The 13,692-nt window shown below is 40.5% G+C and overlaps 1 protein-coding gene across 8 annotated transcripts in view; it reads right to left on the bottom strand.

Annotated features, from left to right (window-relative positions):
• Positions 1 to 13,692, bottom strand: part of SAMD12 (sterile alpha motif domain containing 12) — a 372,850-nt gene that overhangs the window by 19,666 nt on the left and 339,492 nt on the right. The window lies entirely within an intron of this gene.

The following is a 13,692-nucleotide window of genomic DNA, read 5'->3' as shown; positions in this document are numbered from 1 at the left end:
ATCAAAGTATTTTTCCAAACTCTGTGTGAATGATGTATGTCTGCAAATTCTTTGTTGCAGCTCCTATCTATATCTCCCACCCAGAGTTGGGGTCTTTTTTCCTACTCCCTTGAATCTGGGCCAGCTCTGTGACTGCTTTGTCCAATAGAATATGACAGAAATGGTATTGAGCCAGTTAGGTCTAATCTTTTAGGAGGACTGGAAGCTTTTTTTCTCTCCTTAGGACCTGTCACCATGCTACATATAAGTCAACGAGCTACATGGAGAGGCCCACAAGGAGAAAAATTGAGGCTCTCAGCTGAAACAACTGCACAACCAGCCAAACCGACTGGAGTCACTTGCCAGCCAGTTGAGTGCACCATCTTGGATGTGGATCTTCCAGTCTCAGCTGATAGCATGTGGGGGAAATGGGAGGCCCTGCTGAGCCTTGCCCAAATTGCCAAGTCATAGCCAAATGATGACTATTGAGTTTCGAGCCTCTAAAATACAGAGCAGTTTGTTATACTGCAATAAATAACTGAAATTCATTACCTTGTTAATTTTCACAGATGCTCTGAGCAAAACCTGTTCTAGAAACCCAAAGAGTAGGACACAGAAGTGAACCTAGACCTTCTGATCCTTGGCCTGAGGCCCTTGCATAATTATTCTGCACAATGGAGTTATTAGGAGCTAAACAGGGCTTATAGGGCTCTTACTGTCTTACTCCTTAGCTTTCATCTGACTATATGATGAGAGCCAAATGGTCTAGACCAATTCCGGTGGGTTCAGGAAAGAGAACACTCAAGAGTGGAAAAGTTTCAATCTTTCAATTTCTCTACTGCGCCGCCCCCCCCCCCCCCCCCCAATCTTAAAGCTTAGTTGGAATTTGAGGGTAGATTTTATGAATTAGATGCAAATATGCTTACGATGCTCCCAAGCTTTTTAACATATTTGGTGGTGGCTTCAAGGAATAATATCCTAGTGGAAATAAGTTGGAATCTCAGGGGATGCATTCATATCAGTCATAGATTATTCAGAATGGAATCGAATCCCCAGGAGACATAGATTACCTTGGTGACAGATGAAAACAGGGAGTGGGGGGCACCTGGGTGGCTCAGTGGTTAAGCACCTGCCTTTGGCCCAGGGTGTGACCCTGGAGTCCCAAGATCGAGCGCCGCATTGGGCTCCCTGCATGGAGCCTGCTTCTCCCTCTGTCTGTGTCTCTGCCTCTCTCTCTCTGTCTCTCATGAATGAATAAATAAAATCTTTAAAAAAAAAAAAGAAAGAAAAAAAACAGAGTGGAATCAGTCATGTCCTATGACAGAAAGGCTCTACATAGAGATAGAAGTCTGGCTGACCACGATGTCACTGTAGACAGCAACCAAGTATATTTCACACTGTTGTTCCCTTTCTATGCCAGGATGTCAAGATCTTCTGCTTCCACACATAACAGTCTATGTGTTGATGCTATGGCTTGTGCAGCACATGAGCGCTAATGGTAAGCGTCTGTGCCCCTGGTGGAGACATCTACCTCTAAGCAGGCTATGCTGTCAAGTATTTCATCTTGCAGTGCAATGTTCAGCTAAAGAGGCTTAAGGAGACAGATCTTTGTGTCAGACAAACTCCAAATATCACTGAAGCAGGAAACCTTTTAATAGGCGTATATGCAGGATGCTATCTACCATGAGTGTTAGAAGCTTGGTGTTTAATTTATTTTGGAAATCAAGAGGGGAAGAGAACATAAACTTGTTGAATTCAATACAAATGGCTGTTGTTTATCTTTGCTTTAAAGCTAGAGCACTTATGAAATTTTAATTCTTTCCCATGACTTGCTGGTTGATGGCAAAGCTCCCATTTCTTAATGAAATCAGTGGCATATGAGACAGTGCCTTGTGGCAAATGGACACAATAGAGAGGAATGGAAAGCGCAGTGGAGCAGTGGCTGGAGGTGGAGGCAGAGGCTGTGTAGGACCACTGTTCAGAAAAGAGGTTATACAAGGGGGTCTGGCTGTTACTGCAGTTGTTCAACGTAAGGAGAATTTATTTGAAGCATTTAAACAATTCTGAATAAAAAAGATCAAGCTAGAAGAATATAACTCTTTTTCACAAGAAAAATTCTATTTGTTATTTTTTTTTTTTATAAACCAAGTTCTAGCTAAACTCCTCTATTTCAAAAGTTAAGCTCTGGCAATTTTAGTAATCTAGAATAGGAGCTGGCTGTCTAGTAATCTAGTTTGCTAAATCTAGATTTAGTAATCTAGATTTAGTAATCTAGAACAGGAACTAAGCAAATCCAGCCCACTACCTGTTTTTGTAAATAAGGTTTTATTGAAACCCAGCCACACCTGTTCATGTATGTATTGTCTATGCCTGCTTTCCAATCACAATGGAAAAGTTGAGTGGCTGCTACTGAGATCATATGACTCACAAAGCCTAAAATATTTACTATGTAGTTCTTCAGATAACTAACAAACTACATAAATAAACTGGTGTACACAGTGAGAGATTTAAAAAATATATTTAGGTGCTTGAAAGAGTAAGTAAATCTTGATAATCTGGAAAACTTTTAAGTATTGGAGCTTATTCTAAATGTTTCTCAATAAAGTATCGGCCCTGTATGAATGTGGCATGAGACTTCAGGACACCAATGCTACAGCTTTGTGTGCACTGCATGTAAAATATTCCTTCACTACCCACCTCCCCACAGAAGTCTGTCCCGTCTTGTTCCTGGCCTCAGCATTCCTCATAGGCACCTGCAAAAGTTTCTTATCTGCTTTCCAACTCTTTATTCTTCTGTTCTAATCTATTCAAAACACTCCTATACCTTGGTCTCCCTGGAAAAACTACCCATCTCGTTCATCAGCACATACCAAATGAATATTCACTACAGGCAACAGATTGTGCTAGATTCTGAAGGAGATTTGGAGCTGGAGTAAGGGAGTTTTGGTTCCTAAAGTGCTGAAAATATAAGGAAGGAGACACAATATACTTATAGAAGGATAATTAATAGTATAAGGAATTATATGATGAAAAAAAGAACGGTTTATTGTATTTCACATAATGAAGTGTTAGCTGCTTCATGGATTGGTTTTGGAGCAGGTGGACTTTGAGAAGAAAGGGCACTCTAGGAAGTTAGTGACACCTGGTTTCATTCAAAGCCACCTCTGTTCCTCACCTGAAGCTCTCTGTAGTCACTACTCAACCATGCCAACTTCTCCAACACCCCTCCCAAACAACCCCTCCCCTGAAGACCTTGGTGCTTTCTGGACTCTGATTTTTGGGGATGCTATTCCTAATGCCTAGGAAAGCTTTCTTTCCTCTCGGGTTTATCTCAACTCAACTTATTATTTGTGGGCCAACTTCTTGGGCTCCATTCCAGCGTGTTGTTCCCTGGGGTACTGCTACTCATGCCTTGCACACGGCTCACACCAAACATGGCTCACAGCCCAAGTTCTGCAACACCAGAGCCAACTCATGCCCAACAAGACAAGTGCACCCATTACAGGCTTGGGTATTAAACTGCTCTGAAAGCCTAAATGCTTATTCTCAAGTCTTTTACTTATTCCACTGTGGATCGGTAATAAAGAGTCCACAGCCTGCCAGGGGTTTGCAACCTATAGTAAATAGCACTGCTCTAGTCTAACATCATCTTTTCATCTCCTAAGTCATCAAAGCACCTGTTGTCCACTTTAGGGGCTAAAAACTAGTGGTACAGAGGCCAAATTCGAATTAACTGCCCACATGTAAAAATTGGGAGATTTATATTTCCTTGAAAAATTGGCAGTTGGGGCCTTCTTGTCCAATGTCGAGAAACCTTGAGAATCTATGGAGATGGGGAGGGCCCAGCTGAGCCAAGTTGTTCAGCCATCTCTGCCAAAGCACCAGGAAAAGCAAGTAAAGCTGTCATGGACCAGCCCTGCCAGGAGCAGAGTACCAAATAGGAACCACATTCCACGCCACGTGAAGCTGAAGAGCTGCCCAGCTGAGCCCTGAGCCAATCCCCAATGCTGAGAACCGTGAGATATAATAAAATGGCTGTTACCTTAAGCTACTACATTATGAATGCAGTTTGTTACTACACAGTGATGGATACATGAAACAGAATTTAGCCTGAGTTTCCACTGTGTACCAGAAGAGCATCCTTATTACCAACATTCAAGTCTTTACTTATCTTTTTAAAGTTATGACATCCAATGAAAATGATAATGCTTGCCTGGTGTTCTAGGTAGTGGTTGAGGCTGCTCATGAAGGGAAGGGCTGACCTGGGAGTTTTGCTGCTGAGAGAATTAGTGTCTCTTGGCATGCACACTGGTGCAAGTGAGCACTTGCTGATGCATCATTCCATTGTCATATCCTTCAGGAATGGCATGGTAAGTCATATCTTGGTCTCTACAGCAATTCTGCTGGGTTATTAATTTTTTAATTTTATATTTAACAAAGATATCTATCCATTATTTTGATCTACATAAATACTCTGGCCATAATTCTATATTTTATGACTTTGTTTCTGTGACTGTTAGGTTGTGGAATATGAAATTTTATAGTCTTTAAGAAATGTTTCATTTCAGTTGCCAGATCCTGGAAATCTTTAGGTCTTTAAAAATAGTGTACATTTTAAATAAAAGCTTAGCTCCTTTCCAACAATCTGTTTTTAGTTAATCACTACATTTTTCTTCTACCATTCTTATCACGTTGTAAAATCAGTTTCTCAAAGAACTATTCTCAACTATTCTCATGTATTTCTCAATTTCCTTTAGCAAGCCCTGGGAACCAATTGGCAATAATCATGATTTAAGTGCAGAGAGACAAGATCTAGACTTGGCTAAGGCTGGAAAGGTAATGGAAACAGAGTTGATAGTTACTTCATCCATTCCTGATAATTTGTCCCCATTAAACAAACAGATCCAAGTCTTTCCAAAGAGTACTTTTTCAATATTTTGATATGTCTACTTTGTAATCATTTAACCAATGATTATGCAAATCCTGTCCTTTGAGTGCAAAAGCTGTCCTTGGGCCAGAGGTTTAAAAAACAGGAGAGGTAGGAGACTCACTGTGCCGAGAAAAGAGATAGCAGTAGAATATGATGATGTAAAAACCTGGAATTGGAGTACTTGGGTGGCTTGGTTGGTTGAGTGGCTAACTCTTGATTTCGGCTTGAATAGTGCTCTTAGGGGCCTTACAGATGGACTCCACGATTAGTGTGGAGTCTGCTTGAGATTCTCTTTCTCCCTGTCCCTGTGCCCCTCCCTCTGCTTGCATGTGTATGCACTCTTTCTTTCAAATTAAATGAATACAATCTGTATTAAAAAAAACCCTCTGGAATTATTTGCACATCATTTCTAAAAACAAAAAAACATATACGTAATAAACAATAGGAGAAAAAACTTTTCAAAACTAAATTGGAGACAAGGGAGTGCTCATGAGAAGTTACAGACCCATACTGAAGAGAGATAACAAATGAACAAAATATTTTTGTTTTCCCTATTATGTGTTTATGGTCTGGTTCATGCAATCACATAAACACAAATTCAAACGTACATTAATTAAAACAATCTCTGCCCACAAGTGGTTCACCATCTGGCAGGGTGAGAAGTAGAAAGAGAAAGTAGCCACATTCCAATGGGATAAGTGCTATCTGAGTGGTGTGGAAAATGTTCTAGAAACATAAGGAATAATTAATTACATCAAGGGAGTGAGAATGGGCATTTAAGCTGAGTCAGAAGGATGAGTAGAATATTTCTCTATGTATAGCTGGAGGAATGGAATTTCTGGAAAAGAGTTTTGCTTAAGCCACGATGTGGAAGAATGAAGGAATAGAGTTGTTTCCAGAATGGCAAGATGTGAAAAAATATCAGATATAGCTTAGTCATAAGATGAGTTAATTGAGTGAGGGGTGGAGGGAGAAATGGGGTGCAGCGGCTTGCAACCTAATCTGAAGTTCGGAGTCAGATCATGAAGAGACATGTAAACCTGGCTAATGGGTTTGGATTTTATCATGTAGACAATGGGCAGTCAGGAACCATAGGGTGTGCCATGATTATATTTATGGTTTAGAAATATTTTGTACTGGTACTGCCAGTAGGATGATCATGGATTTGCCTTTGTAGCAATTGTCACAGTTGCCCTTTTATCTACATTGGAGTGATTATTTGATTACTACTAGAGAACAGGACACCATGTAAACAAGGTCCATGTTTGCTCAGAACAGTTTTCCCAGCACCAAGTATGGTGCCTGGTACACAGCAGAGTTTCAGTGTTGAAGGAATCAAACTATTCAATATTAGCACAGGCCAACCAACAGATGATGAAGGCCTGAATCAAGGCAAGGTCAGTTTCAACAGGGAAGAGAGAACTTTGATTAACACACCTAAAATAAAAATCCTAGGTTAACTCTTAAGAGATTAGGAGAAAGGATAGATATGAAAAGGGGTACTCTAAGGTTTCTAGAGTAGGTGACTGGGGGAAGTGCACTTGTTAAAGACTCAGGAGGAAGAGAAGTGGGTGTTCTTGAAAGGGGAAGAATTGGAACCTTTCCCTAAGATCAGGAACATGACAGGGATGTCTACTCTCACCACTGCTATTCAACATAGTACTAGAAGTCCTAGCCTCATCAATCAGACAACAAAAAGAAATAAAAGTCATTCAAATTGGCAAAGAAGAAGTCAAACTCTCTCTCTTTGCAGATGACATGACACTGTACATAGAAAACCCAAAAGACTCCACCCCAAGATTGCAAGAACTCATACAGCAATTTGGCAGTGTGCCAGGATATAAAATCAATGCCCAGAAGTCAGTGGCATTTATCTACAGCAACAATGAGACCGAAGAAAGAGAAATTAAGGAGTCAATCCCATTTACTATTACACCCAAAAGCATAAGATACCTAGAAATAAACCTAACCAAAGAGGGAAAGGATCTATACCCTAAAAACTATAGAACACTTCTGAAAGAAATTGAGGAAGACACAGAGATGGAAAAATATTCCATGCTCATGGATTGGAAGAATTAATATTGTGAAAATGCCAATGCTACCCAGGGCAATTTACACATTTAATGCAATCCCTATCAAAATACCATGGACTTTCTTCAGAGAGTTGGAACAACTCATCTTAAGATTTGTATGGAATCAGAAAAGACCCCAAATAGCCAGGGGAATATTAAAAAAGAAACCAGAGCTGGGGACATCACAATGCCAGATCTTAGGTTGTACTACAAAGCTGTGGTCATCAAGACAGTGTGGTACTGGCACAAAAACAGACACATAGATCAATGGAACAGAATAGAGAATCCAGAAATGGCCCCTCAATTCTATGCAACTAATATTCAACAAAGCAGGAAAGACTATCTACTGGAAAAAGGACAGTCTCTTCAATAAATGTTGCTGGGAACATTGGACAGCCACATGCAGAAGAATGAAACTAGGCCATTCTCTTACACCATACACAAAGATAAACTCAAAATGGATGAACGTTCTAAATGTGAGACAGGAATCCATCAAAATCCTAGAGGAGAATACAAGCAACACCCTTTTTGAACTTGGTCAAGCAACTTCTTGCAAGATACATCTATGAAGGCAAGGGAAACAAAAGCAAAAATGAACTATTGGGACTTCATCAAGATAAAAAGCTTCTGCACAGCCAAAGAAACAGTCAACAAAACTAGAAGACAACCTACAGAATGAGAGAAGATATTGGCAAATGACCTATCAGATAAAGGGCTAGTGTCCAAGATCTATAAAGAACTTATTAAACTCAACAGCAAAGAGACAAACAATCCAATCATGAAATGGGCAAAATACTGAACAGAAATTTCACAGAGGAAGACACAGACAGGGCCAAGAAGCACATGAGAAAATGCTTCGCATCACTTGCCATCAGGGAAATACAAATCAAAACCACAATGAGATCCCACCTCACACCAGTGAGAATGGGGAGAATTAACAAGACAGGAAACAACAAATGTTGGAGAGGAGGTGGAGAAAGGGGAACCCTCTTGCACTGTTGGTGGGACTGTGAACTGGTGCAGCCACCCTGGAAAACTGTGTGGAAGTTCCTCAAAGAGTTAAAAATAGATCTGCCCTATGACCCAGCAATTGCACTGCTGGGGATTTACCTCAAAGATACAGATGCAGTGAAACACTGGGACACCTGAACCCCGATGTTTCTAGCAGCAATGTCCACAATAGCCAAACTGTGGAAGGAGCCTCGGTGTCCATCGAAAGATGAATGGATAAAGAAGCTGTGGTCTATGTATACAATGGAATATTCCTCAGCCATTAGAAACGACAAATACCCACCATTTGCTTTGAGGTGGATGGAACTGGAGGGTATTATGCTGAGTGAAATAAGTCAATCAGAGAAGGACAAACATTATATGGCCTCATTCATTTGGGGAATATAAAAAAATAGTGAAAGGGAATAAAGGAGAAAGGAGTGAAAATATCAGTGAGGATGATAGAACATGAGAGACTCCTAACTCTGGGAAACATACAAGGGGTAGAGGAAAGGGAGGTGGGCGGGGATGGGTGACTGGGTGACGGGCATTGAGGGGGGCACTTAGCAGGATGAGCATTGGATGATATACTATATGTTGGCAAATTGAACTTCAATTAAAAAATAAATAAAAGTGAAAAAAAAATAAAAAAAAATAAATAAATAAAAGGAGAAGAATTGGGTGGTTTTCACATATATTTGAGAAGCTTACAGGAACCCAGATAGAGATATTATATGCCAGTGTACAGAATGTCTTGGTAGAAAGAACTGAGAAACTAGGGGACCCTGGATTTGGGCTTTGTCATTTAACAGTTCTGTGTCTCAGGGCACGTCATTAGCTTAACTAACCTTAACTCAGACTTCTAACTTATGAAATGGAAATAAGAATCCCTGCCATAACTAACTTAGGGTGATTTTATAATAATCTAAACCTTAAAAATGTTGCAGAAAGTGATTTATAGAGTGTACAGAACATTATAAGGACTCATACTTATTATCACTACCCTAGAAGACTGCAGTGCATCCCTGAATAGAGCATGGTACTAGTTAGTTAAAGGCTGCAGATTTAATAAACCTGGGCCACCTGACTTGGTAAAAGTACAGGTAAGGCCCTCCCTTCTGGCCAGCAGCCTTGTGAATGGGTATGACAGCAGAGTAGTCTAGGCACATCATCAAAAATAGGAAACTATCTCTACACACATCTTCTACCGAGAGTGACATATTCCAGTTTTAACAGAATGAGGAGCTATTAATGTGAGGATTAGGATATATGGTGTATTGCTGGTGTTGAGAAAACAACTCATGCTTGAATGAGTATATCCTCTTTTCAGGTTCTGGAACCTTTCCTCTTTTCAGAAAGTCAAACACAAGTCCCTTTATTTTAATACACCCTTACTTCTAAAATTGTCACTTTTTTCTTCAGCCACCAGCCAGGAACTCCCACCTCTACATGAGGTCCATGGACTCCATGCCTGATTCAGGTAGGGGTGAGACACTCTCATGTTACTTCTTCCAGCATCTGGATTTTCCCTAGAAGACATCAATTTGCTCAGGTATCCAAGAGCTGAAAACATCTCAGCATTTCAACTTTAGGCCAGTCCTAAGGTTCTGTGGGAATCTGGCAGATAGGAGAATTAAAGGACCCTCAATTCAGATGACTGATTCAAGATTCCTAAAGCCAAACCTACAGCAACCCTGCCCTGACATGGAGGTCAGAGGCGTTGGAGACAGTCTACTATTAGCGACCGGTTCCTGTCCTCAAAATGGGCCTTGAGGACAGATTCCAAGGAGGAAGGAAAAGTTGAGTTTCTGAGAAAAATCGATAGGGCTATATCTTTTGCTTGTCTCAAGTTATTTGATGTGATATAAAAGCAATAATGTGCCTGGGAATGAACTCATAAACAGTTATTCATTTTATAGCATAATAAAAGCGTGGCAAGATTGAATCGGGATTTAGACAAAGGACTGGGCAGGCAGTAAGGAGGCCTGGTTTTTCTTGCCAATATGCACACCATGTCCATCTTCAGTAAATCACCACGTGGCTCTGGATTTCAGTTTTTCTGCCAGTGAAACATGGGTAGAAGGCTTACTATGTGCTAGGCTCTGTTCTTGAACTTGGGATACATAAATGAACAACAGAGGAAAAAAAGAAGATTTCTTTCATTCATAAAACTCATATTCTGGGGACGGTAGAGACAATACAAAATACACTTCTTAAGTACATTATTTTGTATTTCAGAAGTTGATAGGTGATGGATGACTCCCCTCATCCATACCATGTAAATAATAATGTACACAGATCATGGGTTATAATGACTCAACAGAGTAGGAGAAGAAAAAGTACCTAGCACTCATATGTTACTATTATTATATTTTCTAATTAAAATCTCTAATAATTACTCTTCATTTTAAAGTAATCTCTACCCTCAACATGGGGCTCGAACTCACAACCAGGAGATCAAGAGTTGCATGCTTTTCTGACTGAACCAGCCAGGCACTCCCCTTAAAAATTTTCTTATTATTATACTTTCTAATCTCAAATACTTTTTGACTCCAAAATCACAATTCTCAGATAGTAGGTGCTATAATGACGAAGGGCAATATTTGAAAATCACAAAGAAAGCCAAGGATGTAGTTTAGTCCCGGTGGTTTGCTTCAAGACATGGCCAATTATGGGAACAGCGATGCTTGCTGAAACAGGAGTGCCTCTAAGATTCACACAGGACAGACATCTGCAGGCTACCTCTTTAGTTCCAGGAGTTAAAAAAAGAAAGATTTATACATTTTAAAACAAAGCTTTTTAATTTTATTACAGGTCTAACAAGCCTCCAGAGGCTGGCTCTTTGGAGAATGACACACCTGAACAATAATCAGAAAAGGCAAAATTGCCTCCTCTGGGAATTGACGTTAACAGATTTGACTTTTTCTGTTTCATGCCAGACACGGTGCACGTCTGGCAGAGGTATGAATTTCAGTGCCTCGCTTACAGAAATGCTGACCTCTGTGGGAAATGTTTAAGTCCTTTGATGTAACTTATTGTTGAGCAAACAGTATTTCTGGCACTAAAAACATTTTGGGTTTATATCTGTTTCCATCAATCTTTATGCAATGACATTATCATTGCTCACCTATTACAGATATTTCTCAGCTGAGACTTCTTGAAAGGGCAGAGGGTTCGAGAGAGTATATATTGAAATGACCAAAAGATTTTGTTGTTCCCCCCCTGCCCTTTGCTTATAGAGGTCATAAAATCACTCATGGGAGAAGACATTTTTTATTAGAAAACAGTAAAAGCACCTCTGGATGGTCTTCTTCCTGTATTAGGTAAATGCTATATATTTTCAGGTTGATACTATCAAAAATATGCCTCATGCATTCGTTCATGCATGCATGCACGCATGCATGCATCATATGTTGAATGTTTGTCATGTTCTGGGTGCTGTGCTATAGGCAGGCACAGACATAAACACTAAAGAGCTCACAACTCCAGGGAGAGCATTCTGTCTATGAACATGAGCTGGATTTCCCAGAACCTAAAAGAAGGTCATTTCATTAACTTCACAGAGAACTTGGCCTCCCTTCCTAAATGCTGTGGGGAAAGCTGTGCTGCCAGGGCATTCGGAGGCTGCTGGCTCCCAGAGAGGACCTGGGAGTGATCTGGGAGGGAGTGGGCTTGGTGCCATGCTGGGGGCAGCAGGATCATTAAGTTCAATAACTGCTTGCAGGGGAATTGGGATAATGGGCCAGAACCTTTCTGGAGCTTAGTGTTCAGGAGTTTGACTAAGTCCCCAAAAAAGCATGTTAAGCGATTTGGGCAAGTTTATTTCAACTCAGCAAAACTTTACGAAGGGAATCCAGAGGAGCAAGTTGGGCCAGGATGTGTAAGGATGAGGTTAAAACAGTTCCTGCCTTCAATGAGCTTACAGTTCATGTCATACCTCAGGATGGGGTAAAGGCAGGGAGCAGCTTGGTCTGGAGCTCATGACAACACCGAACCAGTTCTGCAAGGTCAGATGAAGGGACTGAGGCTTGGGGATGGGCAGTAAGTTGGCTAAGGATGCCATGAATTATAGCTGGTTCAGTCCCCAGAGTAGCTTCAATCACCCCTTCAGGTTTTCTAGGAACTGCATCTGCAGATACAGACTTGACTCAGCCAACTTTCTGGGTCACAGGATTCGTATTCATGCAACATGAAAATAGAAGAGTTTGCACATACTGAGTGCGTACTCTATGTCAGGCGCTGTCCAAAGTGCTGGTGCATATTAAGCATTTTATATTTATTATCTCATTTAATCCTCACAAACCATTTGTACAGGTTGAGGGGGGAGGGGCTGTGACTGTCCCATTTAACACAAGAGGGAACTGAGGTATGAGGAGGTGAAGTAGTTTACTAGCAAAAATCCATATACTCAATAACTTGATGAATCAAGATTCAAATTCTGATTATCTGGAGACGGCTATTCCTACTACACTGGTGCCTGGGACAAGCTCTTTCCCTTGGGACATATTGAAGATTGATATCAAATAGATATTTCAGCAATGGTAATTCTGGTAGAATATGGATAAGTGATTATGGCAGCAGATGTAAACCAAGAACATCAGAAGGATTCTATCTTTAGCAGCAGGTCAAGAAAGCCCTCTGTTGACAGCAAGCTTCTCATATATTATTTAAATTTCAACCTTGAAAGACCTTCTATCCATCCATCTGTCCATCTCTCTATCAACCATTCAGCAAACATTTGTGGAGGGTCCACTAAGTGCTAAGCATTGTGTAAAGTACTGGGGATACAAAGATAAATATATACACAGTCTCTGCCCTCAAGAAAGTCATCATCATGTGTGTGGAGGGGTCTTGCAAAAAAAAAAAAAAAAAAAAAAAAAAAAAGAACAGGATCCAGTGATATCCGGGTTCTATCTTAGGATGAAGCAAGGTTCTGTGGGAAGAAGGAAGTAGGTCAGCTTGCGGGAATCAAGAGCTTCCAGACGGGCTGACATGTAAGCTGATGAGAGTTGCTTAGAAAAATGTGGCAGCTTTGAGTGTGTATGGAAAAACTGAGGAACAGTGAGAGGGAGAATGAATGGAACATTCCAGAAGCCACTGGCAGCATTTGGAATGAAGGACACTGGAGTAGGAATTAGAAGACATGTGTTTTCCTCCTGGGGCATGGCACAACATGGAAGTATGACATTGGATCAGTCATTTGCCTTGCTGAGACTTGCTTTCCTCATTCATTAGACAATAATATTGATATTTAATTGATATCTCACTCACAGGGATGTGTCTGAACATTTCTGCAGCTCTAAGAAGAACATTTTATTAGTCAAATTATTATGATTATAAATGAATTTATCCTCTCCATTCCCCAACTGTATACGGACAGGTTTTAACCACAAGGAAAAGAAAAGTGACCCATGGCTATCAAATAAGACTTAGGAAAAATGTGTTTCCTGTACAATATCCAGATTTTTTTCCCCTGGACTTCTTTCTCTCTTCCCAAAGTCCACATCACACCTTGTCATTAACTAATGTTTGTTTTGCTTTTTACATTTGGCCTATTACCTTCCTCCTTTCTCACTTCATACTGGACTTTCAGACCTGCCCTTCCCACTTCCCCAGGTAGCATTTTCATTACTTTTGTTCATGTGGTGTTGACTAGGATGACTAATGGCTAAAAATCCACAACAAACTCTGGGAACTTAATGAGTTAACTTGGACCAAGCT

This window comes from Vulpes vulpes, chromosome 13 (assembly GCF_048418805.1).
Source record: "Vulpes vulpes isolate BD-2025 chromosome 13, VulVul3, whole genome shotgun sequence".
Taxonomy (NCBI): Eukaryota; Metazoa; Chordata; class Mammalia; order Carnivora; family Canidae; genus Vulpes; species Vulpes vulpes.
This window is presented reverse-complemented; position numbering and strand designations above follow the sequence as displayed.